General features: G+C 39.3%; 1 protein-coding gene across 6 annotated transcripts in view; it reads left to right on the top strand.

The window, feature by feature from the left end:
• CNTNAP2 (contactin associated protein 2) overlaps window positions 1-27,030 on the top strand; it is a 1,225,886-nt gene that overhangs the window by 586,758 nt on the left and 612,098 nt on the right. The window lies entirely within an intron of this gene.

Below are 27,030 nucleotides of genomic sequence, written 5' to 3'. Positions count from 1 at the left end.
CTTCCCTTTTAAGTGTGTCAGCTTCTTTTCATATTATTCCTCATAGCGTATGTGTTGATCTGGGCGCATTCTTTCTGAGCTAACCCTTATCCTACCCCAACTCTGCCAAACATACAAAAGAAACTATACCAGAAGCTACTAAGACTGATCCAGGCTTCTCCATGCAAGACAATTTTCATGTGCCTCTAACTCCTGACTCTAATCCCTGCAGCCGACTTAATTACTATTGCTATATCGTATTTGTTTTTTTCCTTTAAAACTGTGGTGCACAGGCAGAAAAATGCATTTGTGTGTTCCTGGGAAGTCAAACAAGCAGAACCCCAGGAAGTTGCATAAAGCGGTATCCATTACATCAGTGATGTTAGCATTGTCTAAAGACCTTCACTGTTGAAGAGTAAGAGGAGGTGAAATGCTAGGAGAATGACCATTAGCTGAAACTCAGTGGACTGGTGTATAAAACTAAAAAGCCAATTGCCTTAAATTCTGATGAGAGATCATCATCTAGAAACCTTGATACTCAAAATCCATTGCATCTTCTCCCTGCTGCTAGTCCTGCATCATCAAGTGATCGTGGGGCTCAGAGTCTGTACGAAAGGAGTTACGTGAATCACAGGAACTGATGACGTCAGGCTAAGCCTGCGTGTTGCATGATTTTACTCCTTTAGTCTGTTGACTAAATGTCCCTCTCCACTGGATGGGTTTTTTGACAGCCACCAACCACTTCTGCATCTACAATTCTTCCTTTTTTCCAAGTTTCCAAGGTTGAACAAGTATCATTCCGATCATTTATTTTCTTTACATACAAATGATGTCACACATTAAACTTAGAACTTGTAGACCTGCAAGTCAGCCCATCTCTAAAGACTAGCTTACATTTTTTCCACTCTGATTCATGTGTCAAATTTAAAGTTTAACTCATTGAGAGGAATTTTATTCCTCACATATTCACGTTTTTAGGACCCTTCTCAGTGATGCCTCAGCGTACTCACAGCATGTTCTCTGAGGGGGAGTGCCCTGTAAGGTAACATTCTGAAATACGAAAAATTCTATTTACTTCAAAGTCTCAGGGAAAACAGTAGTTCACTGACTCTCAGATGCACACTTTTTTTTTTCACAATTTTAGTGTGTCTGATATCAGAATGCATCTTACTTTTGACAGCCTCTTGCCATCTCATTTGGCCAAGCAGTGAAGATGGCACTGTTATCTTTGCCTGTGTGCACGTGGCACTAGCATTAAAATGGGTAGATTAGGTCTCGGTGGCTTAGAAGAAAATTCTAGAGACAATGGAGGAGCCTTCTTTTCAAGAACATCTCTATCACCAATGCTTTTATACACACAGGACCATTCTGTGGGGTCATCGATGATTTGAGTTGCAGAGTGTTCCAGGAGAGCTGGACTACAAACATGAAGAAAGCTGAGGGATGCCTTAACCAGTTCATTTCACAATATTGTCATTTTCAAGGATGTGCAAGGGTAGTAGAATTAAATAACATTAAAATAGCTCTTTCGAGATGTTTTGTTTTTTCTTTCTTGGTAGCTCATAAAAGAGTGATGTACCTTAGAATCGACGACCTCGTGCACTGTGAAATATGATAATGTGTATTTCAAGTCACATTCCATCTGTATCCATATATTGGCCGTTTTAGAAATCTTTGACCTGGAGTCAGCATCTTTTTTGAGGTGGACAAATCTCCATTTCTTTATTCTCTGGTGAAAGAGAGCGATAGGAGATTATCATCCTTACTCTGAAAGATGTAGTGGGTAAATTCAAGTGATAATTTCAAATTCTGTCCAAATAGCAAATGGAAAATTAAAGTCCTTTATTCAAGAAGTGTGATAAAGAGCGGTTTCATTACCATATAGTCAAACCCATTACGTACATGGTTTGCATGTGAAAAGAATAGAAGAGAAATATAAATTTTTGTAAATGAGGTAGGGGAATGAAAATATCATGTTTAAATCTGTAAATGGAATTTCCTGGGACAGTAGTTCGGTGGCATCGTGACAACTTAACATGAAAGATGCAGGGCTTGTTGCCTCTTGCTCTCTGCTCGGGCAGGTGCTCCCAGGCAAGAAATGCCTCAGCTCTGAAGATGCTGCAGGAGGCGTGCGTCTTTGTGCTCACACACGCTGCTCTGCTGGGTTGGCTCACCAGCTCAGGGAACAAGGCTGCCTTTGATGGCATGTGGAGTTCTCCAGGGGAGGTGTGGATAGGGTGACCCTCACCAAGAATCTCAGGAACCCTTTCTGGGCCTCAGGAGTCTACTAGCACGTGTCAGCATCAGAGTCTGAGTGCTGCCCACGCCCTTCTGCCTGCAGACAGACTGTCCTGTTGACAGAAACAGTGGCATAAAGTCAAAAGCACTTCCCGCAAAACCCATTCCTGTGCTTTGATTTGATGCCTCATCCCCAAATGTCAGTTTCAAGTCAGAAGTAGATATATCCACAGACTTGGGTGAATTAACTTACCAATTTAAGATGTTAATTAAATTGTACAGTTTTAAATGTATATCCTTATGTATTGAATCACTTTATATGTTGTTCTAATTATTTAAAGCAACATAGAAAATAAATATTATTGCTATGAATTGGGAATAAAATAACTGGTGAGTTATTTTATATATATGCAAAATTGTATATATGCATAATTATATCCTACATATTTTAATATATAATCCATAATATATATTAAATTATATATAATTATAAACTATAATTATATGAAATATAATTTTATAGGCTATCATATGGAATACATGATATAATTATATATAATTTTGTATATATATAAAATTAACCACCAAAGTTATATGTATGCATAGATATAAATGAAATATATTAATATATGTAAGATGTGTATATTATACAAATATAAAAATCTGCCATTACTGCTAGAATGACTAATGAGCAGAGATCATTTGGGTTCAAACTATGCACACTTATAATCTTCTGCCCTTAATTAGTTTAAGTTTGAAACAATTTTTGAAACTGTTTTAAAAATTATTTTCTATGAAATTCCTCTCGTGTTTTACTCCTTTAAAGGAATTATGTATGTAGAATGAATGTAAAGGAGAGAGATAGGACAGGACAGAGAATGAGGCAGAAACAGAAGAGAAGCACCCAGCACAGTATAACCTGTGCACACGCGTGGCCAGTGGGCCGGCCATACAGCTGTGCGGGTTGTTCCCTGAACACGGGCGGCCAGACCAGTGAGTCGGGGCTGCAGTCGGCTCATGTTCCACTCAGGAGCATGTGCTGGCTCATGTCTGCATTCACGGAGTACAGGGCACTTTTTAAGTCACACCAAGGCACCTCATGGGCCACCTTGGCTCAGGTGGTAGAAACACACTTCTCATCCAGACAACAGAGTCTAAAGTCACACCCATAAAAATTCACACTGCTGTATTAATCATTACCCTTTCCAAGCACACTCTTTTGAAGTCCAGTGGCACTTCAGTGCATAGTAGTTTCATTGGTAGTTGTTTTGGTGATTAGAGTAGGCACAGGCAAGATGAGAATCCAAAGGAATTCTGACTGCAGAATGCCAAGGATTACGTAGTGAGGAAAAGAGACCGTTGAAAGCTGGGTTAACTGCTTCCTCAGGATCACCTGAGCATCTTGAGTATCTAGATTACAGCCATCTCTTCACTAAATACTCACTTTCTATTTGATTTACAGCATGAAGGTCAGCACTTGAGAATTAGCACTGCGATTAAAGCATTCATAGAATCTTCCCAATTCAGAAGAGCTCATACGATTAGTGACCATTTCACTTATTTATGTCAGGAGAAAATTTGCACCCAAGCTTTTACAGCGTGAAGTTAGTGAGCCTTCCTTCTCTGCGAATCTCATTAGCTGGACACCACAGGCAGCTGAGGAAGACGAGAAACTCCAGTTCTGGTTTCTGCCTAGCTGCTTGTGCCTATATTTGAGCATATTTTAAATTTCTCAGCTTCATTTTTGAGTTTGATATAGTTGGAACTTTGTGCAACCCTAAAAATTACCTAAACTCAGCTCTAACATAGACTGCTACTGAAACCCATACTTACAGAGTTGTAAGTGTTCTGTTGAAGAATTATTCATCTAAAAGCAACAGCAAAGATTTATTGATGAATGGCAAAATCCCACCAGTCCATTCTTCACTATTTCTCTCTCTCCTGAAGATAGGACATCCTTTTAAAGACAGATAAAATTTATGGTGGTATTTCACTTGGAACCTTATAATAGAGAATGCAGTATATTTGAACATCATAGCATTTGTTTGTAATTATTTTATATTTCTTTTCCTTTTCATTTCTTCCCTTTTATAGCAGAATTAGAGGATAAAATGTCATTATATGAAAGTGTACTATATCAGGAGCCAGAGGCCCTGAACTGTATTTTTTTTTTTTTTTTTTTGCTTTCTGAGTAACTATAAGACTGTGGACAAATCACTTTGCCTGCCTGAGACTGTTTTCTTATTTATAAAAATGAAACAATTGAACTAGATCAAAATTAAGACCATACCCACCACATTAGTACTAATATGGCACTAGTACCATTAAGTGCCATAATACTAATGTGGAAAACAATGAGTTACTCAAAACTATTTCTGAATCAAAAAATGAGAATATTTTATAAATTGTAGAAATTGCTTCGTAGAGGCACAGACTTTCCTTATTTAAAAAGAAAAACACAGACAGAGACAGAACGAGGCACTGGATATGTTTAGATCCTCCTTGGTCTAAGAAAGTCAGTTGAACTTTCTAAAGGAAATGAGGAATGAGGAGTGTTTCATAAGGACTCCAGGGTATTTACTAACCAGACCCAGGGTTAGGACTTAGAAACCTAAGTACTCAGCAGAGACTTGATGTTCCAAAATCTGATTCCAGATTTCGAGGGAAGACAACTTGACCGAGCTTGGGTCAGGATTCTGTTCCCAGGACAATCAGCCATAACCAGACGACTAGAGTAATCTAGAACAAACATCTCAAAAGGTCCTTTATGAGGAGATGGTTCTCAAACAGGCTACAGTGTGAACAGAGGTACTGGAATCTATCAACAGAAGCGTCCATTCCTCACCCCTCCAGCCACAGCACCCTCAAAGATCTGAATATTTAAGTGCATTACAAGAACTATTGCCCTAGGTTTTAATTCTTGGCTACCCATGAAAATAACCAATCTGTAAATTACTTTCTTCTCTGTACTGACGCAGTCATGAGAACCAGCTATCAGATATGCCGTTATGCTCTTCCCCTCACATCATGGCGCCAGGCTGTAGTGAAGGGCCAGCTGGGCCAGCCTGGTGCTGGAAGAGACACGCTCTGAGTCGCTTCAGGCAGATGACATTTATGGGAGCTGTGGTTCGGCATCAGTCGTTCACAGAACCTCATGACGAGTACTGGCAAGCAGCTGGTCTACAGACAGGGGCCTCATCACTTACTCATGTTTGAGACATTTTTACTGGTCCATTGCCTTACTTTAAAGCGTTAATGGTAGGGAGTGCAGCAAGGATGTAAGCAACTAGCAGTTAAATCAAGAGTACCGCTTGCATTATAAGGGGGGAGGTTGATTTCTTCATGGAGAGGGTAATTGGCTTTAAAAGCCTGAAGTGAATGTTTGGCCAGCAAAACCTAGTATTTTAAATGATCTGCCCGTTTCTGTTTAGTATTTACTTGTGCAGTGAATTGAGAACAACTCTTCCTACTACCTTACTTTATAGAAACACAGACACTTAGAATTGAAAGACTCCTTAGAATTGGTCAAGTCCTTACTCTTTACTTTGTTTAAGAAACAAAGGCCTAGACTAAAGCAAATTTCCAGAATTCACAGCTGGTTCATAAAAGTGCTAGGACTAGAACTCAAGTTTGGTAGAATTACTCCCACTAACCGGACTTCACATGCACAGCATTCAATTAAGTATAATCCTTGGGATGTGTCATACTCTCATTATTAATCATTAACTAATTAATTTTTATTTAATAATAATATAATAAGAGCCTGCAAACCCATCATGCCCCAAAGATTAATAATATACTACATTTACAGCCCTTCCCATTCCACTCCGTTTACCCCATGCAGAGACAACTGTCAGCCCGAATCTTGCATGTCCTCGATGTCCTTTCTACAGTTTTCTTGCATGTAGATGTGGTCCTTAAAAAGCATAGATTTTTAGGGTTCTTTTAGTTTATAAAAAAGTATCATGCTGTATGTAACTTACTATATTACTTTTATCCACATTGTTGTATATGCCAAGTATATTTTTCACTCCTTCATTAATAGGCTTTTGGACCTGTAAGCTTTTCTGTTGTAAACAGCACTGCTATGACTATTCTTGTGAGTGTTTCTTGTTCTAAAGGTGTAAGAATTTCTATATTAAGGGGTATATACTTAGCAAGAATTGCTAGGTAAGAGACTACACAAAAGTTCAGCTTTGTAAAATAATAATAAACTATGTCCTGAGTGGTGGCACCAATGTGAACTCCCACCATCAAGGTGTAAGACCTTGTAGATGAGTGTCTATCAGGGGTCAGAAAGCTTTTCCTATAAAGGGCTAGACAGGAAGCATTTTAGGCTTTGTGAACCCTATACAACCTCTGTGGCAATTATTTAACCCTGCTAGTGTAGGTAAAAGCAGCCATGGATGACATTTAAATGAACAGCAATGGCTGTATTCCAATAATATCTATTTTATGGGCACTGAAATTTGAATTCCATAAATTCATCACATTACAAAATACTATTCTTCCTTCTTTTTCAACTATTTCAAAAGATATTAAAAAAATTCTTAGTCTGTGTATCATACAAAAACAGGTTGCAGGCTGTTGATATCTTTCTTTCCCTCTTCCTTTCTCCCTTATTTCCTCCAGTCTTTTTTATTTATTAAAAATGTATACATAACCTGCTGTATGTTATACACTGTTCCAAATACTGATGATTCTTTCAGGGAATAAGATACATAATGATCAAATGATGGTAGGTATTATAAAGACAAATCAAGGCAAGGGGATGCTGGTGTTAGGAGATGCTGTTTTAGACAGAATGGTCAGGTAAGACATCTCTGATTAAATGACTTTTGAGCTGAGCCCTTATTTTAAATGAGGGACTGAGACACACAGATATCTTTGAGGAAGCTATTTCAGTTAGAGATAACAGCAAATCTGTCTAACTCCTCTGAGCTTCACATTCGTATTTCTAAGGCCATACTGGCCATCTCTACCCAAATCTTCCACAAGTTCCTCTGAATCTCCATTGGCCAATCTGAATTTACCTTCTACTGCAACCTTGGGTTCCCAAACTTGGTGAAAGGCATCTCTAATAACTTGTCACTCAAATCAAAACTTTTTGAGTTTTATTGCTTCTCTCCTCACCTTTTCCCCAAAGCGTCTATATGGCCAGCCAGCACTCCTATTTCCTTAGTGTCTTTATTAATCTGCTTGGGCCGTCATAACAAAATACTATAGACTGAAAAGATCAAGCATCTCTCTGATCAGAATTGTACGAGACCTGAAATCAGCTACAATAAGACACTTCAGAAAGCACAAGCACATGGAGGCTGAACAGTATGCTACTAAATAATCAGTGGGTCACTGAAGAAGTCACAGATGAAATCAAAAAATACCTGGAGACAAATGAAAATGGAAACACAATGATCCAAAATCTATGGGATGCAGCAAAAGCAGTCCCAAGAGGGACATTTATAGAGATACAAAACTACTTCAGGAAATAAGAAATATCTCAAATAATCTAACCTTACACCTCAAGGAACTAGAAAAAGAACAAATGAAACCCAAAGTTAATTTAAAAAACAAGTCATAAAGATCAGAGAAGAAATAAATGAAATAGAGACAAAAAAAAAGAAAAAAATCAGTGAAATGAAGAACTGGTTCCATGAAAAGATAAACAAAATTGATAAACCATTAGCCAGATTTATCAAGGGGAAAAAAAGAGCAAGGGCCCAAATAAATAAAATCAGAAAGGAAAAAGGAGAAGTTACAGACAATACCACAGAAATACAAAGGATTGTAAGAGATTACTATGAATAATTACATGCTGATAAATAACCTAGAAAAAAAAGTGTGAATTCCTAGAAATGTACAATCTCCCAAGACTGAGCCAGGACAAAATAGAAATATGAACAAACCAATTACCACTAATGAAATTTTAAAACTCCCAACAAACAAAAGTCCAGGACCAGATGGTTTCAGAGGTGAGTTTTTAGAGAAGAGTGAACACCTATCCTTCTCAAACTATTCTGAAATATTGAAAAGGAAGGAATGCTTCTGAACTCATTCTATGAGGCCAGCATCACCCTGATACCAAAACCAGAAAAAGGCAAAAAAAGAAAGGAAAATTATAGGCCAACATCACTGATGAGCATAAGTGCAAAATCCTCAACAAAATATTAGCAAATCAAATTCAACAATGTCTTAAAAGGACCATGTGCCATGATGAAGTGAGATTTATCATGAGGATGAAAGGATGGTTCAATATCTGCAAATCAACCAAAGTAATACCCTCCGCTAACAAACTGAAGAATAAAAATCGTATGACCACCTCAGTAAATGCAGAAAAAGTTTTTGATAAAAATCAAATCCATTTATGATAAAAACTTTCCAGAAAGTGGGCATAGAGGGAACAGACCTCAACATAATAAAGGCCATACATGACAATCCCATAGCTAATATTATAGTCAACAGTAAAAAGATGAAAACATTTCCTAAGATCAAGAACAAGACAAGGATGTTCAATCGTGCCACTTTTATTCAACAGAGTATTGGAAGTATATATATTCTTTTCCATTGTATGTTTTTACAAGAAATTGAATATAGTTCCCTGGGCTATAATGTAGGTCCTTATTGTTTATCTATTTTATATCATTTGTATCATTTTTAGATTGCACATATAAGTGATATCATATGATATTTGTCTTTCTTTGTCTGACATACTTCACTCAATACAGTCATCTCTAGGTCCATCCATGTTGCTGCAAATGATATTTCATTCTTTTTTATGGCTGAGTAATATCCCATTGTATATGATACAAATTCTATTTACAAACCAAAAACAGACTCACTGACATAGAAAAGAAACTATGATTACTAAAGGGAAAAGGAATAAATCAGAGATTGGAGATTAACAGACATACATTACTATATATAAAATAGATAAACAACAAGGACCTATCTTATAGCACATGGAACTATATTCAATTTATTGTAAAAACATACAATGGAAAAGAATCTGAAAAGAATATATATATATATATATATATGTATATATATATACACTAAATATATATATAACTAAATCACTTTGTTATACACCTGAAACTAATGCTGTAAATCAACTACACTTAAATAAAAATTTAAAAAAAATACAGTGAGGTACTGGCAGAAAAACAGACACATAGAACAATGGAACAGGATAGAGAGTCCATAAATAAACTCACACACTAATGGTCAATTAATCTACAACAAAGGAGGCAAGAATATACAATGGAGAAAAGACAGTCTCTTCAGTAAGTGGTGCTGGGAAACCTAAACAGCTACATGTAAAAGAATGGACTTAAAACATTCCCTAACAACATTATAAAAATAAACTCAAAATGGATTAGAGACCTAAATGTAAGACTAGATACTACAAAACCCCTAAAGGAAAACATAGGCAGAACACTCTTTGACATAAATTGCAGCAATTTTTTTTTGATCTGTCTCCTAGGTAAAGGAAATAAAAGCAAAAATAAGCAAATGAGGCTTAATTAAACTTAAAAAGCTTTTGCGAAGCTAGGGAAACCATTGACAAAACAAAAATATAACATATTGAATGGGAGAAAATATTTGCAAATGATATGACCTATAAGGGATTAATACCCAACTTATATAAACAGCTCATACAACTCAACACTACAAAACAAAACAAGACAACCTGATTTAAAAATAGGCAGAAGATCGGAATAGGCATTTTTTCCAAAGAAGAAATGCAGATGGCCAACAGGCAAATGAAAAGTGCTCAACATCACTGACCATCAGGGACATGCAAATTAAACTGCAATGAAATATCACCTCACACCTGTCACAATGGCTGTTATCAAAAAGAACACAAATAACACATTGGCAAAGCTGTGGAGAAAGGAGAACCCATTTATACTGTTGGTGGAAATATAAATTGGTGCAGTCACTGTGGAAAACAGTATAGAGGTTTCTCAAAAACTAAAACTAGAACTACCATATGATCCAGCAATTCCCCTCCTGGGTATATATCCAAAAAACCCCAAATCACTAATTTGAAAAGATACATGCACCCCAATGTTCATAGCAGCACTATTTACAATTGTCAAGATATGGAAGCAACCTAAGTGTTCATCAGCAGATGACTGGATAAAGAAGAAGTGGTATAGATTATATACAATGGAGTATTACTCAGCCATTAAAAAAGAATGATTTTTTTGCCATTTGCAGCAACGTGTATGGATTTAGAAGGCATTATGCTAAGTGAAATAAGTCAGACAGAACAAGATAAATGCTGTATAATATCACTTAAATGTGGAATCTAAAAAATTCAACAAACTAGTGAATATAGAAAAAAAACAAACAAACAAAGTCACAGATATACAGAGCAAACTAGTGGTTACCAGTGGAGAAAGGGAGGGGAGGGGCAAGATATGGGTAGGTGAGTGGGAGGGGCAAACTTTTGGGTGTAAGATAGGCTCAAGGATGTCTTGTACAACATGGAGAGTACAGCCAATATTTTGTAATAACTGTTAATGAAATGTAACCTTTAAAAATTATATAAATAATACAAAAATGTAAAAGAAAAAAAGAATGAAGTCTTACCATTTGTTATAGCATGAATGGGCTAAAAGGTAATATGCTTAGTGAAATCAGACAAGTAAAGATAGAAAATGTCAAATAGTTGAGAGTTAATCATTAAGAAGTACAAACTTCCAGTTATAAGATAAATAAGTCATGGAGATGTAATACACAGCACATGGAATGTGGTCTATAATTTGTAATAACTTTGTATGGTGACAGATGGCAACAAGACTTAGCACAGTGATCATTTTGTAATGAATAAAAGTATCCAGTCACTATGTTGTATACCTGAGACTAAAATAATATTGTAAGTCAACAGTACTTCAATTTAAAAAAGAAAAAAAGAAATGGGAACAAAGGAAAAAAATAAAATAAAAATAAAGACACCAGTCCTGTTGGTTTAGAGTTTACCCTAACAGCCTCATTTTAAATTAATCGCCCATTGAAAGGCCCTGTTTTCAAATACAGTCACAATCTTAGGTACTGGAGGATTAGGGCTTCAACATACGAATTTTGAGAGGACATAATTCAGCGTATAACAATATCTGTATTTTTAAGATCTTAATTTTAATTTTCTTTTCCATTTTAATGACATCTTCTTACTTAGGAAATAAGAAACAATTTATGTTTATCAGTTTCCTTATTCTGCTTCGTACTCAGGATTAGTTCTCCCCACAGGTAGTAGAATAATCGTGCAAAAATGAAAATTTGATCATGTTTTGTTCTGCTTGAATCCTCCACTGGTTCCCAGGCAGTCTTCAGGACAATGCCCTTACCATATCACATGCTCAGGGAACAGCACCTGTCTTCTTCCCCTGTCTCTCTCCTACCCGGTAAGCTCTCAGCTGCAGCAATCGTAAACTATTTGCAGTTCAGGGCTTTTGCAAATTCCTTTTGCCAAAATCCCACCTCTGCTCTAATCCAGTCTTTTTACATGGTTAATTAATGTACTCCCTCAGAAAAGGCACAGCTCAGTGTCATCATCTTGGAAACACACTAGGAGACCACTGTTCTCCACATTGTTGTCTAAGTTAGCTCTGTCTCGTGTGTCCCCTCATATATCCTCCTTTCCACACCACTAACATAATAACAGAGAATTGTTTCTGCCTTGGACTGTGGGTGCCTTGTGATCAGGGACTGTGTCTTGATTTATTCCTGTATCTTTTGTGCATAGGGGAGTGCCTGCTCCTCTTAGGCACTTAGTAAATACTTGATACATAAGTAAATGAATGAATAAATAAATGAACAGAAAAAGATTAACTAGGAGGAACATTTTTACACATTTTTTCAATACTTTAATTTCAACATCATGAAGGTAATCAATTACAGTAGTATGTACAGAATAGATAAACAAGGTCCTACTGTACAGCGCAGCGAACTACACTCAATAGCTTGTAATAGCCTATAGTGAAGAATATTTTATATATATATATATATATATGCCTGAATCACTCTGTGCTGTACACCAGAAACTAACACAACATTGCAAATCAACTATATTTCAATTAAAAAATAAAAAAACTATTATTAGGTTTTACTAAGAAAAAATGATGACTATGAAATGGCATACATGGTATGACAGTACAAACATAAAAATGTAAACTCTAGATAGCAAAAACCCTGAAAATGAATGCACCAGTATTTCGATGTGGTGGGTTTTTGTTTAGAAGTGATGAGTCTACGTAACTTATACCCTTTTTCTTACCCTCATGCATTTCTCAAATGGCCTTAGTGCTATACAGCATCCCATGATCCAACTCATGTTGACAAATTTCCTGCCTTTTTCTCCACACCCTCAGATTGTTCTCTCCTTTACGTATCTCTGCTTAGGAAGTACAAAGGGACATCTGCTACAAATTATTCTGCTGCAAATCCACATTTTCAAGGGAAACAAAATAAAACACATAGCAAGGCTTGGAGGGTAAATTTTCCCAACTCACTGTGAAATTTCCATTAAGCCCTTCATAACTTCTCCAGGTCTTGGCCCTGAGGACAAGCGAAGGGTATAATCTTTGATCAGGGGTTACTTCGAACTAAAATTATCCACTGTTACAGAGAAACTCTTCCAAATGATCACACCCTGCCGCTGGGAAGGTGAGAGCCACCCCCACAGTTCACATATTGCCAAGCTGCAGGGTGCGAGGCAGAAGACTGGAACAAAGATTCAGCCTCACTCCAAACATTATTTCCATTAAAATTTCATCATACAGAGTATTATTACCTAAATGGTTTTCTTCTTCTATAACTCTAACAAAACAAATGTCCTTAAGGCAACCTTGCAGAATAACTTTTACGTAGGAGGAATGCAAAAAGGCGTAGACAGTATAATTTTAGGGAAGGAATAAAATAATAATGATATGGTTTCTGAGAGCTTTCCCTCTGATTCTCTTTCATGTGCTGATTATCTCCATAGCTAGATAATAGAACGGTAGAGTTTCTTACAGATCATCCAGTGCACATAGCCTCATTTACAGTTGAGGAAATTGAAGCCCAGAGATGCTGAGGAACTTGGTAAATGTCCTCATTTTCCTTCCTCCAGGAGACCTTGGCAGTGAATTGCACAGTAAGTGACATGTCTCTATTATTAATTTCAGCTAGTCCATTTGTCTGCAGGCTCTGCAGTCAGAAAGACCTGGTTCCCGATCCCTTTACCATGTCATCTTGGGTAAATTATTTAGGCTTTTGAAACCTCCACTTCCTCAATTATAAAATATTAATTTTAAAGGACCTTTCCTGCAAAGTTGTGTTAGGAATAAATGAGAAATTGGTCAGTAGAGACCCGGGTTCATTAATAACACTGATGTCAGCTGTTGTCGTGGTCCTCATCTGTCCTCCACGTAAGCCCACAGTCTGAGGTAAGGCATTGTGAAAGATCAAAATTTAAGAGTTTATGAAGAGAGCCCCTTCATCACTCTTGCCTCACTCTGTCTGGTATGTGCCCGGCTTTAATATCCTTGTTTCTTAGGAATTTTAAAGACTGACAAAGGAAGAGGGGGGCCCAAAACACCAACAGTAGTTGACATAGTAAGTGCTGGTTTGAGACAAACTGTCTTCTTTTTTTGTGTATTTTCCCATTTATTCCTCAAAACCACTTCAGAAGGTAAACAAATACTGTGATGATCCCCAGGGAGGAGACAGGCGCGGAGGGATTAATTGAGACGTGTTAAAGTGATATTTTACTACCATCACCCACATCACCCCTCCAGCTCCTATGGCCACAAGTCAAGAGGATTTGCCACTCCCTGGGGTCTGGGTTCTGATCTTTGGCTTGCAGAGCTGACAGTGGTTTACCTGGTGGCAGGAGAGGTCCCTGCCAGCCCTCTGGCAGTCAAATCACACATCTCACCATACACCCCAGTGAGCAAGGTTTTATAGAGCAAACAGACAGCCTTTGTTGAGGGGCTTCACTCCCTAGTTATAAATTAACATACAGTCCACATAATGATATGTGATTTATGCCCCTGGAATGAGAAAATGCTTTGAGATACTATCTGATATGTTTCTTTCCCAGGTTCGTCCCTTCTCCATCCCTTCCAAGGTGTTAGAAGAGGCTTTAGGCTAAGTCCTATTGCCCCAGTGAAGGGAGGGAGGGTAAATATTCACCAGAACTGAGAGTTATTACTTGGTTTTGAGCTTCAAATTAGGCTTTTAGAAACTCTTAGCAGACAGCAATTTTAAAGGATGAAAACGTTTTACCTGAATGTGTAATGTTAGATTTTATCCTCATCAAAAGCAGAGATTAACTAAAGTAAGTTGTAGAGAAAGAAAGAATATGGTTAAAAACACAGTTCTTGCCACACAAGAAAAAGAAATGCCTTTCCGTTAATGGTGTGTGAAAAAGAGAGAGGAGAGGGAAAAAGAAGAAGAAAAGAGTGGGAAGGAAAGAGAAATAGAAGAGATGAGATTGAGATGAAAAGAGAGTGAGAAGTTAAGACAGGGAGATGAGAAAAGAGCAAAACCCCTGAGCTCCGGGCACCCACCTGCCCCACCACACACTGCCTTCTGCTTGCTGTCAAAGTCCTGAGCGTAAGTGGGACGTAGATCAACTCCCGATTGTTTGCAGGGAACTGAGATAGACAGACAGGTAGGATCTGAGACAAGTTCAAAATGAGTCTCTTAAAGAGATTATGAATATGCCCACAAATTTTCTCTATTCTAACATCAGTTACTCTCCTATAACTGTTATAGGCAGTAAACTTTTTATGTATTCCCTTCTTAACTTTGTGACTCCTGCCTGGATTTGGTAATGCTGATCTGCACTTATCATCTCTTACCCTCAACATTTGAATGATTCACCAATTTAAGCATGAGATTGTATTGTTACACCTTATTTTCCAATCTCCAAAGAAGCATCGTTTTGGAAATGTAATGCAGGTCTGTATATAAATGTTTCTTTATCCGATATGTTGCTCATACTTATGGATTGAGGAAGTTTCAGGGTTTTTATAGGGGCATTTAAAAATGTCAGGTGGCTTGAAATATTCCCGACTGATGCACATCGCCTCATTTGAAATAATGTATTCGATGGTAGCAAATGATCTACTGAAGAGGTTCTTCATCTTGTTTCCCGTAATGACTTACAGCCTTATCTCATTTCTCAGAAAGCTTTTCCAATTACCGCCCGCACTTGATCATTTGAGCACACGGCACTACCTGAACGATTCTTGTGGCGCACACACCTTTCTGCCTTGTTCCCTGCCCTGAGGCCCTCTGAGGAGTTGTGGTTGCTGCAGAGGGAGTAGAGAGGAGAGGTACTCGGGGTGCATCGCGTCTGACTGCTAGACTCTTACAAGATGCCACTGGCCTCGGTCTCCTTTGAAGATTCTCTCTCTGGGTACTTCTAAAAGTTGGAGCTCTCCAGACTTTGTCCTGGGCTTTCTTCCTTCTGCTCTCTTTTTAAACATCACCCCGCCTCGCCCCAGCACCCCAGTTCTCTCATTCATTTCCATGGCACTAAATGCAGTGATATGCTACACACAACCTCGACATCCGCGTCTCCGGTTGTGACCTTTGTCTTCATCCCCACCTGCTTATATGTCATTGTTTATCTGATGTCAGCATTTAGCTGTCTCTCGGGCGTCTCAAAGCTAGCTTGTTAAAATGGAACTTTTGATCTCTCCAGCAGCAAAGCATGTTCTTCCATTTTCTCCTCCGTCTAGGCTAGAAAGCTTGCAGTCATCCTGCACACCTTTTTCTCCGTCTCTCCCCCACCTCCCGCACCGCCCACTACCTGCCATATCCAACCCATCGCTAATTTCTATTTCTCTCTCTCTTTCTGTCGAATATATTTCAAGCTCATCTGCCTGACCTCCCCCGCCACCACCCTGATTCCAGGTGCCATCCCCTCCGTAGGGCTGTGCGCTGCCTGAGTGCCTCCACCCTCACCCCCTGCCGTCTGTTCTCCCAGTAACAGCCAGAGAGATCTTCTAAAAACAGGCGTCAGACTGTGCTGCCTCCCCACTTTGGAGCCTCTTTGTGTTCCCTCTCATACATGGCATCTGCTCCACACTCCTTCTCAGACGCTCAGCAGAACGGCCCCTCAGCCTGAGCCCCGCCCCACCTCATTTCTAGAGCCCACTGTTGAGCTCCAGGCTGCTTCCTCAGTTCAGCACGTATTTCCTGAGGACCTGAAACCTGAACCAGGTACTCTGTCAGACGATAAGGATTCAGCAGCCACAGGGATACCCACATTGCCTCAGTGGCAGCAGGGTTGTGCTTACAACAAATATGTTCCGAATACGATATGAGAGATGCAGCCCCAGTGGTAAACACAGATTGTCAGGAACGCAGTGGAGGCGCATGGGTATCTGATCTGCACTTGGCCTGGTATCGGGGTTGGGAAGTGGGTGATCATTTCTAGCAAAGTACGTGAAAGCTGGGACCTGATGGACTCAGATCTAGGGCCGCTGGGGGTGTTCCGGCACCGGGGCAGGATTTGCTGGGTTTAGAGGTGCTTTATTATTTTAGTTTCTCAGGCTCTAAACAAGTGAAATCACCTAATACATTTGTACCACTGTTAAAATTAAAGTGAGAACACCAGTTCTAGGCCCTTTGAATACATTAACTCTGCCATGGAAGGGTTTTCTTTCCCTAAACAGTTATTTCTAGCTAATTATCCTCACCAAGGAACTTAATCTGTCCGACTGTCTTGCTAATGTTCCTCACCATGGGGGCTGCTGCAGTGAATAGAAGCTGAGTTAACGGGGAAAATTAAATACTTAGAGGAGTTGATTATTTGGGAATTTTCTTCCAAGGTGATAAATGTTACCTGCCTCATCAAAAAAAAATCTTTAATTAAGCCCGGTGCCTGGATTGAAAAGAGAGCGACACAACCACAAACCTGATGGGAAGTCACTTATGCCGAAGCCCTCAGTGTCCCCGAAATGTAAGCGGCTGGGACGCATGTGATCTTCCCAAGTTTGGGCGGGCGGGCAGTGATGTGAGCCAGGGTCAACACGGTGAAAGGACGGGCCACCTTATAAGATTCTGTCCTGTTAATAGCAACTCAAGCTGTCATTTTCAATTGTATGTTTTCTGCTACATCCAACCTTTGTGGCTAGAAACTTCAGAAAGAAAATAATTTCTCACCTTAGCCTGATTCAACAGTTTAAACTAAGTGCTAACAGAAAACAAAATTCCCCAAAATAAACATATACAGTTCAACACTAGAGAATTTTAGAGAATGGGATACACATGTTGAAGGATGTGGTGTGGGTTGTAAGTGGATTTGTGGTTTATATGCTTAACCTCATTACTTGGATGATTCTGGCAGTTGCTCGAATAGTAAGTTACTTTTTCAGGCTGTAAAGTAATTACTTATTTTGTGTACCTTCTTCTCAGCTGCTCTTGGGTGACATGACACTTAGGTTATTTGCTTTCGTGCACCCGGTGCCTCAAACGGTACTTGACATAAAGCATGTCGCTGCTGAACGGAAGCTCCTATGTTCAGAACCTTCCTGCCGTGTAAGGAGATGCACGCACACTTAGCACAGAATACTGATTATCCTACTGTTCAACCCAGAAAGAAAATGGTGATGGTTTTAAGAAGCTCATTGTGCCTTAGATGGGTTTTTATGTTGCTCTTTTGAAAAATCCTCGCAGTTTATAAGATTTCAAAAATCTTGTAAATATTGCAAGTATAGTATCAGGATTCTAGAATTTCAAATGTCACTTTGTTCCACCTGTAAAGACTTTCTAAATGTTCATTTTTTTTTTGGAAGCTTAATAAACTGTAGAGCTGTCAGGTGGGATTATAACCCCAAGAACTATATTTCAAATGGTTATTTTATAGAAATCATTGATGGTGATTGTGATAGAGGTTTGTTGGAAATTAAAGGAAGGAAAGGTTAAGGTATATTACTAGCACAGTGTTTATGAACTTCTGCAGACTCTTCTACAAACTGAAGGTCCATCAGTAAACCAAAGGTATTTTAAAAATTCTCCGATATACTGAAGTTTGCAGTCGATAAGGAAGGTTGAGGAGGGAGGTGGAGAAGACAAAATAAAAATAACACACAAGTAAACTATGTACTATTTTAGAAGGCCGTAGGTATGTGCCGTGGGCGTAGGGAAGGTAAGGGGCGGAGTGGATTGTACATTTCAATACGACAGACTTGGCAGAGCTCAGTGAGAACGTGCTGTTTGGATCAAGACTAAGTAGAAATGAGGGAGTTAGCTTTGCAACCATCTGGAAAAATGCCTTCCAGGCAGAGGAAGCAGCCCTTCACAGGCCTTCAAGCATGAGTGCCTGGTGAATTCGAACCTCAGGTAGGCCAGCGTGGTAAAGTAAACATTTGAAGTGATTTTTTTTAACCAAGTGTGTACATTATGTTCTAAAGTATTTTTAAATAATAGGAAGGAAGTGTTATCTTTGAAGATCCACAGAAATGGTCAGTTATTGATCCGAGAGAACAATTACCTAGTCTAAGTTTGAATTCAAATCAAAATCTAATCGATATTATAAGCAACAAGAATCAAAGAAACATGTTTCCTTGTGACACGGGATAGAAATCTTCTTATTGCCGTGGCGATGAACTCCTGACTGTCACATACATACCACCTCCATCTCCACCCAGTGTGAGAGAACAAGGAAAGGGAAGATTAACTTGTCTAAGTATTGATATAAACGCAGTCAGTAACTCTAGCCATGTTGTAAAAGAATGGTAACATCTCTACAATAGAAGAAAGACATTAACAAATACCCTTCTTCCCAGAAAATAGCTAATGTCTCCCTAGAAAAAAAAGACAGACACAAGCTCCAATGGTTGTTCGGGTGGGTAGGAATGAGCCACCATTATTTATACACGCTCACAGCAGTCCATCTTTGAGCTGACATCCATCTTTGAGCTGGAATTGTGAGTATACAAATAATCAACATTTCCCGCCACCTGCAGAACATCATCTGTACTTTTAGCTCATTTCCTCGGTGCTTCCTGCAGAGGTTCCATCTGCTTTATACACCTTATTTCTCTACACGTGATTAAAGCTGCATAGGCCACCTGAGCTGCATACATGGTTGGTGTTAATGAAACAGCTCAAACCAGCACAGCCCACCATGGTGAGACCCTCTGTCGTGTTAGGGACTAGGTTACAGAGACACTTGGAAAGCTCACACAGTATGTACTTGGGGAGAAAAAAAACAGGACAACAAATTTCGAATAATTTAAATTACTTTAGTAGGATCATAACTATTGAGAAAACCTTCTAAACAAAATAATGATCTATATAATTAATGGTCTTTAAACTTACATACCTAGAAGACTGATGAAATTTTTAAGTAAACCCTCCTACAAGAGACTAAAACAAAACAAAACAAAAAAAAACAAAACAAAAACAAAACACTATTATAACCTATCATCATTATAACTTAACATGATTTGTACAATTAATTAATACTTCAGATAAGCAACTATTTCAGAAATTTTTTTGTGACTTACGCAGTAAAGCACACATAGCTCATGGAAAATGACCAATATTTCTTAGTTTATTACTTTTGTAAATCTGGATCTTCATATAAAGCTTACCTGAAATAAAGTACCTGTTAGTTGTTTGTTTCAAAATGAAGTATTTCTAGTTTGTATCCAACACCAGGTTAAGAAATATAACGTCAAAATATAAAAGTAAAGCCTGTATATGTCCCTAATCCTATTCCCCTTGGCTTGTTCCAGAGCTTAGAGGAAAAGCTTTCAGCTGTTCACTGTTGAGTAGGATGTTAGCTGTGGGCTTATTGTAAACGACTTTGGAGAAACATTTTGTTTTAAATCTAAATTAACCTTCTATCTCCACAACTTTTCAGTACCCACACCCATGACCATGTGCTAGACCCTTCAACCCATATGCAATTGTTATGACTTTGCAATCTTATACTTCACTGTTCTGGACCCTTTAATTTCCAGTTGATTCAGATCCCGTTTACTAAATCATTTTGTCTCCAAGGTGTTTGGTCTGAGCTATAAGAAGCGTGAAATTGCTGCCATCATCGTCTTCATATGGCTCCTCCCTGTTTAACCTTCATGATTCACTGAAAATGCCATGTCGTCTTGGTCATTTCACAGCTTTCTAAGCCTGGGTTACATGGGCTTTCTTTGTGAACTCACAGTACCCTGTGCATCTCTCTGTTTTAGCATCTGTTTGAGATTTTTAATTTCAAGGTTAATGTTTTCTCACCTCCACTGGGTGACAAGCTTCTTGAGGACAGGAACTCAAGTCTTTTTCATCCTTGTGCTTTCAGAACCTAACATGGTACTGAAACAAATCAAAAACTCAGTAAGTGGTTTATGAATGTGTGCCTGATTGAATTATATTACTGTTTTATGATTTTTTTTGATGCAATAACTTGTATATTGTTGTCAGTTAAAATAATATTTAAAAGGTCTAAAATAGTGTCTATATTTTCCTGCCCCCTGGAAATTAGCGGGGTGCTGTGGGAAAGACAATAAACAAATGGGACCTAATTAGACTTAAAAACTTTTGCACAGCAAACGAAACCATTGATGAAACAAAAAGACAACCTGCTGAATGGGAGAAAATGTTTGCAAATGATACGACCTATGAGGGACATATATCCAACATATATAAACAGCTCATACAGTTTAACATCAAAAGAAAAAACAAACAACCTGATTAAAAGATGAGCAGAACTGGAAAGACATTTTTCCAAAGAGGAAATGCAGATGGCAAACACATGAAAAGATGCTCAGCATTGCTAATTATCAGGGAAATGCAAATCAGAACCACAGTGAGATATCACCTGTCAGGATGGTCATCATAAAAATGTCTACAAATAACAAACACGGCAAGGGTGCGGACAAAAGGGAACCCTTGCACACTGTTGGTGGGAGTATAAATTGGTGCAATCATTGTGGAAAACAGTATGAAGGTTTATCAGAAAACTAAAAACAGAACTACCATATGGCCCAGCAATCCCACTCCTTAGCATATATCTAAAGGGAACCTTAAATCAGAAGATACATACACCCCAATGTTTATAGCAGCATTATTTATAATTGCCAAGACATGGAAACAACCTATGTGTGTCCATTAGCAGATGAATGGATAAAGGAGAATTTATACACACACACACACAGGAATACTACTCAGTCATAAAAAAGAATGAATTTTCACCATTTATGGCAACACAGATGGATTTTGAGGGCATTATGTTAAGTGAAAAAAGTCATAGAAAGACAAATACTGTGTGATACCACTCGTATGTGGAATTTTAAAAATACAACAAACTAGTGAATATTACAAAAAAGAAGCAGATTCACAGATACAGAGAACAAACTAGTGGTTTCCAGTGGGGAGAGGGAGGAAGGGAGGGGCAGTATGTGAGCTGGGGAGTGGGGGGTACAAACTATCAGGTGTAAGACAGGCTACAGGGATGTACTGTACAGCATGGGAATATAGCCAATATTGTGAAGTAACTGTAAATGGAAAGTAACCTTTAAAAATTGTGTAAAAATAAAAACAAAAACCCCAATAACAACAAAAAAGAAAAACAATAGAGAAAATCAATAAAGCCAAAAGGTGGTTCTTTGAAAATATCAATAAAACTGAAAAAACTTTAGCTAGATTGACCTACAAAAAAGGAGAGAGGACAGTAAGAATTTTGACCTGTCACCAAGTATACCATTACCAGGTAAAAAGATGTGTGGTGAGAAGAGGACTAAATCCAGAATTAGGAGACAGAGTTTCCATCACTTTGATACTCCTTGTGTTCACGTGGGCAAGCCACTATCACTTCTGACACTTGGTTTCCTGATCTCTAATAGAAGAGAGTCAAAATGGATGCTAAGATGACGTTATATTTGTATTATTTGGGACTCAAAATTTTTCACATGAGAACGTGGCTTCCTGTAAATGGTAGGCTTCTTCCCTTGGTTATGTTCTCCTATAAGGCTGCAAATGTTTAAGTTTTGAAAAAGCAAATCTTTTTAATGCTAGAGCATTTCATTGGGGGTCCTTGCTCATATCTTCCTCATGGCTGAGATTCAGTCATTAATGTATTGAGTCAGGATAACAGCCCTTAAGACTTCTATGCCCAAAGAAAGCCACAGACTAAGTCGTCAGAATGTAGCTTATCAGGTAGAGGAGAAATTTAAGGATATACAAAATTGAACTCACCAGTTTCATGCAACAGGCCAAGGTTCACCTGCAGCATGGAAAGTCTTAGGTGCAGCATATACTGTAGCTCAGTTCCAGCTGTGCTGCTCGAGGAGTGAGACCCAGAGCCATCCCTGCTGAGCAACTGTAACAGATACAGGATTTCCAGGTGGGCTACAGGTGGATGTTGGTCATGCCCAGCCAACAAGTTTTATACACCATTTTATATTTAGGTAATTTATAATATAATAGTCTCTTCTTTTTAAAGAGACTCTATATTGTGACCTTCAGACTGTATATGGATAACACGGAAAAGAGTCAAAGAACAGCCATTAACATGATGAAGAAACTGGTTATATTTGGGGAGGAGTTACTCTTTGCTTTTTTCATTGGTCATTTCCTGGCTTTATCAGGCCCTGGTTCAGAACGCCAGCCGTGCAAGGAATTTATTTCTCGTGAAGTGAATTACTTGAGAATTACAGATAGGTTGAGGGCATGGGGTCACTGACAAAGGTAGCAGATGTACATAGGCCAACATAACTAAGTTCGGTAACATTGAAGACCCTGTAATTGTCAGAGAAAGGGATGTGTTTCAATGAAATGTTCCATGTGTGCCCCTGTACTTGAAACATATCATTATATTGGCTATATTTAAAACAATATGCAATGTGACAATTCTTAAATATGTGATTGCATGATGAGATAGATACTAAGCTCTCAGTAACCACAAAGGGCGTTTTCGTAACACACTAATCTAAAAAAGAGCATTTGAAATACACTAGTTTATCAATTGCTTCTTCATGAAAATGGAATAGTGGCAGAAATTTAGAATTTTCCATACACAGTAGTTTCTGTTTTCATTGCACACGTATCTGATAATACATATTATATAAACACACAGTGAATATGGGAATAAGACTTCTAATTTTTCTACTTATGATACTAGTAAAGAAAAATCTATACAGCATAGCTTTCTTCTAGATGCTGGATACCTGCAAAATTGTAATATCCATTTGTCATTTACGATTCAATAGCTCCAAAGGAGCCATTGCGATGCGTAATATGCAAGCGTTAAAAAATAATCTGCAAGATGCATCAACAGTAATTGTTTTATGCTATCAAAACAGAGCTTATATATTACCTTTTATAATGCCATGACACTGTAAAAAGTTTTAAATCTTTGTAAAGATAAATATATATCTCTCTCTCTCCTGTTTTTCAAACTCTTCTGAAGTGTAATTTTATTGAAGCAAAGAACAGTATTTCAGAGAATAAGTTAAAACCCAGCACTTTGACTTGCTCCAAACCTTCCAAAGCCAGTGGATTTCCGCCTCACTGGGAGGTCACACTCCACTCATCCCCATTGTATTTCTGCCTTCAGCTTCTGCTCTTCTCCCCTTCCTCGCTCACTGACCTCCTTGTATACCTGAGTGATACCTAGGGTATTCCTGAATTAGAATAATTAGAATAACATTTGCATTTGCGTTCGTCTGTCTGGAATACTTTTCCCCAGACATTCACCTGGCTTGCTGAATAACTACCTTATTTATTCAAATATCACTTTCTTGGGGTTTTTATGGTTTCCTCTGCGTTTAAAAATGCAGTCCCCATGCACACAGCCTAGGCTTCCCTTCCCTGATCTAGTTTTTCTCCTCACCATTATCACTTGCTGTGTGTATTGTTTTAATGTGGCTTAGTATAACTGTTTACTTGGCCCCACTGGAATGTAAGACTGTAAGCCGCAAACATTTATGAATCCCTTTTTTGCTGTGGCTTCACTAGTGCCTAGCTCTGGATGGGTCACATAGTAGATACGTGATATTTGTTGAATGAATGAGTGGGCTGTAAAACAGATCCAAAGAGAGAATGCACAGGGATTTGATGCTGAAGTAAGTGTGGTGAGATGGTTGAAACTAGAGTTTAGGGCCAAGAAGTCACTGGGACTAAAATGTTAGTCACCAATATTAACAAATGGATTAATGTTCTTAAGGTTATCGACCGAGCCCATAATGGGTGACCATTTTATTTTACTTTCTAATTTGATGTTTGCCTTTGTGAACATTATTTTGTGTATGTTAAGAAGGGGCTTATGATACTTTAAAGGAGGGTCCGATTAGAATGCGATTCCATCATGAGTTAAAGGGAAGTCTGCAGCACAGCTACAGGACAAGGCTCTTGAAAAAAATTTGTTTTTGGAAAAAAGAGAAAGAAAGAAAGAGAGGAAGGAGGGAGGAAGGGTGGGGGAAAAACGGTGTCAAATATTTGAGAATTCTGTGCCATAGGGTGACTGTGACAGAAATGAGATAAAAGTAACCTAATCCAGTTAATGAATTTTTAATTACATGAAGGTAAACCTGCAGTTCTGGATACAAATGACCACTGGTTTATTTTCAGAATCATGTGAGAAAGTGACAGAATTATCAAAATACGTTGCAGCTTTTCTTGCTGTGTCAGAGAATCTAAAGGAAAGTAGTCCCGATCAAGCCAAAGATAAAACTGGAAAAATAATGATCCTGTAGATGACGACTCCGGGGGGCATCGTAAAGAAACGCGTTTTAACGGGTTTAAGAACAGCGCGCGGGGACGCGTTCTGCTGGAGGCGTGCTAACCGAGGAAGGGGAATTCGGCCTTGGAGGAGGGAAGCGGTCCGCCCAGAGTCTCCCAGGATAGTTTTGGCAGAACTCGAACCGAAGTGATTTTAAGAAACTCCCAGATCAAGTACTTGTATCTTCTTTCTTTGTGTTAATTCATTCTTCTATTCAGCTATTATTTTTGAAGGCCTACCATGTGCCAGTGACCACTGTAAGCACTACGCATACGGGATTAAAATAATCCCTGCTTTCTTCCTTCTGATGTAGGAAGACAGACATTAAAATAGGAATGAGTGACCCGGAGGGGAACGGAGCAGGCAGGGGGATGGCGGGCAGCTGCGGCGGGGGTGGGCCTGAGCGGCGAGAGGTGGGCGCAGGGCCGCGGGCTCCTGCGGGCAGACGGCGCGCGACGCAGGGACGAGCACGTGCGCGGCTCCAGGGAGGGGCCCGGCCACCTGTCGGGGACCGCGCGGAGGGCGGCGGCGTGGCCACCGCCGGAGGAGCGCGGGGCCGGTGAGCGGGGCGGCGAGGGGGAGCCGGAGCTCTTGGAAGAACGAGACTTTTACTGCGAGCGAGAGCGGGGCCCCGAGGGCGCGAGCCGTGTCGGATTGTGACTTGCACTGGAGGGGGCTCGGCCTGGCTGCTGCGTGCGGGGGAGGCGTGAGGTAGGAGGCTGGCAAGAGGGACTGGTTAGAGGGCCTGGCGGGATGCAGGAGGGGGCCCCTGGGGCTGGGACGAGAGCAGTGCGGGGTGGGGGTGAGGCGTGCTCAGGTTCTGAGGACGTGCTGAGGGTACAGCGGGCGGGGTTCCCCGACAGGCTGCCAGGTGTGTGCAGGAGCAAGGCAAGCGCCGAGGGCGTCTCCGAGGCTTTTGTCCTCAGAACTGGAGGAATGGAGTTGCCATTTTCTGAAATAGGAAGGCAGATGAGGGGCAAGTTCTGGACGTCTCTGTCTCTCTCAGTCTGTCTCTGTCTGTCTCTCTCTTCCTCCCTCCTGACCCCCCTCCTTCTCCTGTAAGCTATCACTTGCCTGTTGAAAAACTGGTGTATGATGTATTCAGTTTTCCACAACAAGGATTTTCCTGTTTCTTATTGGTGCCATTTAACACGTTCCGCTTTCCCCTGTATTTTCTAGAAGCTGGCAGGTAGATCTGTAAGCCTGGTGAACCCAATGTCTGCTTTTGTCCGCGCTGCTTCACTGTCTTGCTGTGTACCTGCCACCCCACCCTCACCCCCCATGAGACACATCTCTGGTTTCCCTTGTGGTCATATTAGCAGCCAGGAATAATCCTGCTTAGACACTAACTTGTTACAGGTAACAAAATGATGCCAATCTATCCTTTAATCTTTATTTATGAGCTGAAATATTCCCATAAAGGGAGCATTTCATTACACTACAGTTCATAAAGGTTAAGGTAGACTAAATGCTGGATTATTTGTCTTTATTTACCAGTATTCAAAATAACGAGTTAGTTATCTAACATCTTCCAAAATTAAACATTTCTGGGGTTTTTTTTTAGTGAACTCATGGAATTAAATATACTTGATGTATTTTAATTTATTGTGGGAAATTTTTGTTGATATTAATTAAAATCATCTTTCTGTGGCCCTGGGGGTCGTTGAACTGCCCTGTCTCCAGTAATTTGTTTCCGATGTGACCATAATACATTCCAGGCTCCTCTTACCCATTTCTAGCCCTGGAATCAGCCATTTCTCTGGGAGCCTAGTTTTCTCTATGGAAAATGGTATATTGAGTGATGACAGTCTGGTGCCAGAGACTGGTCCTTGTTTGGAGACATTTTCAGCAGACAGAGCTAGGGCATATGTCTGCATTTTAAAAGATGACATCATCCTAGGTTCACAGAGATGCTTCTGATTCACATTCAGAAGTACATAGGATGTTAATTTAACCTCACCAATCTTGTATCTGCTTCTCCTTTTCACACATGGAAACTTTCAGGGTCTAAAACACCAGGATCATTACTGACTTGTTTCATCCCACGTGTGTAGAGCGTGCCAGTAACAGAGCACGTGGTGTCTAAT

Source organism: Vicugna pacos, chromosome 7 (assembly GCF_048564905.1).
Source record: "Vicugna pacos chromosome 7, VicPac4, whole genome shotgun sequence".
In the NCBI taxonomy this organism is placed as follows: Eukaryota; Metazoa; Chordata; class Mammalia; order Artiodactyla; family Camelidae; genus Vicugna; species Vicugna pacos.
Note: the sequence above shows the minus strand (reverse complement) of the source record. Positions and strands in the feature narration are given on the sequence as shown.